The sequence below is a fragment of the Mustela putorius genome, unplaced genomic scaffold (genome assembly GCF_011764305.1).
Source record: "Mustela putorius furo isolate JIRA1106 unplaced genomic scaffold, ASM1176430v1.1 tig00003834_pilon_pilon_pilon, whole genome shotgun sequence".
In the NCBI taxonomy this organism is placed as follows: Eukaryota; Metazoa; Chordata; class Mammalia; order Carnivora; family Mustelidae; genus Mustela; species Mustela putorius.
The window spans coordinates 89,437,945-89,440,558 of record NW_025421987.1 but is presented as its reverse complement, the minus strand read 5'-3'; the positions used below and the strand labels follow the sequence as shown (position 1 = coordinate 89,440,558).

The 2,614-nt window shown below is 43.9% G+C and overlaps 1 pseudogene; it reads right to left on the bottom strand.

The window, feature by feature from the left end:
- Window positions 1-207: 207 nt before the first annotated feature.
- LOC106005100 lies at window positions 208-1,121 on the bottom strand (annotated as a pseudogene).
- Between the last annotated feature and the right edge of the window lie 1,493 nt (window positions 1,122-2,614).

Below are 2,614 nucleotides of genomic sequence, written 5' to 3'. Positions count from 1 at the left end.
ATTCCCATTTTTTTTTTTTAAAGAAAATAAAAGTTTGCTTTTCTTGATGTACCCACAGATGGACCCATGATTTGGAAAGGAAGGCAACCCTAACAAGACACCCGTGGTTAATGCAAATGAAACACAAAGCAACAGGAGATGGCTTTCCAGTCTCTTATAAAAGTGTCTTTGTAAGTTAGGGAAACAGATCGCAGGCTGGCTGCTCTCTCATTTCATCTTCTTCATGAACTCCTCTCCGTTCTTGATGGAGGCCTTCAGCTCAGGGATGGCTTCTGCTATCATCTTCTCTTTGGAAGGGGAGATCTTATCGATGCCTGGATTCTTCTAGATGCCCTTTGCCCCCAGGAATAATGGTGTAGAGAAATAAGCCCCGTCTGTTTCTTGGGACTTAATGAAGAAACACTGAACAACTCCTTCCTTCCTGTTCATTGCCTCCACAAGGGAGAAGACAAACTCGGCTCCCACATAGCCATGGACAGGGCAGCAGAGCCTGCTCTGGCTTAGACCTTCACCTCTTCTATGTGGGCTTCCTGAATCTTCCCAGTAACAGCTGTCAGCTGGTTCTGGAGGAACGTCCACCTTGAGAGTTCTTGGGGAGATCGGAGGATGACAGTCTTCCCAGCATGGCCACCAGTAACAGGAACATTGATGCAAGCAGGAGCCAAACCCCTCAGTTCTATAATAAAAGTCTTGGCTCTGGCAATGTCCAAGGTTGTCACTCCAAAGATTTTATTAAGGTGTGTGCTCCGTGTTTCTTGAAAGTTTCTGTTGCCATTGGGATGATGGAGTTAACCAGATTTGAAAGGATGCCGCTCATGCCTCAGGGCAATGCCAGGGGCAGAAGGTAGCCAGGGTGGCCACAATTGGGGCACTAGTGTTGGACAGGTCACCCCTGTCATGCATGGTTTCCTCGGGGCTCCTGCTGGAATAACCACCCCATGGCAACCTTTCGAGCAGTCTGGCAGCTACTCGGGTGTGAGGCAGCCCTTCCCGGTTGCTCCAATCTCCGTGCAGCTCAGATCAGCAGCAACTCAGGGTGTATGAGTAGCTGAAGCCGCAGAGGGGACTGGCACCAGCAGGGCAGGTGAGGGCGGAAAGTAGGGCTGGAGCAGGCAGGGCATGTACTGCAGGTGGAGAAGCTGGCTGGAGGCAGCTCACGCCGAGGACCTCCACACTGCACAGAAACCCCTGCCCGCTCTGCCTGGTGTCTGGTACGGTCATCTCATCTGATAGCCGAGGAGACCTATGCTCAGTAAGTTTAAGCGAACTGTCCAAGGTCACAGAGCTAGCAAATAATTGGAGTGTGATTCAGACACAGACCAAAGCCCCCAAAACATGTGTTTTTTTTTTTTTTAAATGACCTACTGGCCACTCATTTTCAAATGCTTTAAAAATCAGAAAGCATCACACACAGGCATTGTCACTTAATCCACAGAACATACCAGGGAGCAAGGAGGCAGGTATTTATAAATCAATGCAAACTTGTCCCATTATCATACAGCTGGTAAGTGGTAAAGCTGGAAGTCCAGCCATTGTCTGCTTCCATGACCAGTGTCCCTCACTGAAAGAATCATAACCTTTGAGTTCTTTCTGAAAGCAGAATGGTATATTATATACATACATACATATATGTATGTATGTATATATGCCATTCTATACATATATGTATATTTTATATATATATACATATATGTATATATATATAAAATATACATATATGTATATATATACATACATATACATATACATATACATTTATATGTATATATACATATAAATATACATATATGTATATATATATACATACATATATATATGTATATATACATATATATATATACATACACATACTAGAAGAAGGTCATGCCATCTTACAAGAGGATAGCTCTACACCCTTCCTGTGTCTTCTGAGTCAAATTGACATATTTTATCTGGAACAAGGAGTTTTCCTGGTGTCAGCACTTCATAACTCGAAATGGACTTCTCTCCGTCTCACACATCATCCCCAAACCAAAACTGCTAGCGAAGTCCTGCTTCCAGAATTTTTATTATCTGTAAGGATGCTGCGAACTCAGGGAAGGAGCCGAGCTCTGTTCCAGGCACAGCAGCACCTGCAATGTTGACGGGGAGAAATCCACCTTGCAATTGGTCATGGTCAAGGAAGTGAATTTGATCGGAGACGAGAAAGATGGACTGCCATCAGAGTAGTGCGCTTGCAGAAGCACTTTGCTGATTGTTAAAGACTTTTTTTTTTTAATATATCAAACAAAATCTAACAGAATGAACTAAAAAGCCAGAAGCTCCATTTTCTGAGCAGGCAATGAAATCTCTAACTATGGGGAGAAAGGAAAAAAAGGAGTCTGACATAAGGAATTTGGCAAAGGGGGGGAGGGGAAGTTTAGATGGTCTTCCCTGAAATGTGAGACCCTCAAGCCCCCAGAATCCTCAAGTAGGACTGGAAGGTACTGCCTCATTTGAGCCTTGTGATTAAGAAGACACAAAGGAAACAGTCAACAAAACAAAGAGGCAACCCACAGAATGGGAGAAGGTATTTGCAAAGGACAGTACAGACAAAAGGCTGATATCCAGGATTTATAAAGAACTCCTCAAACTC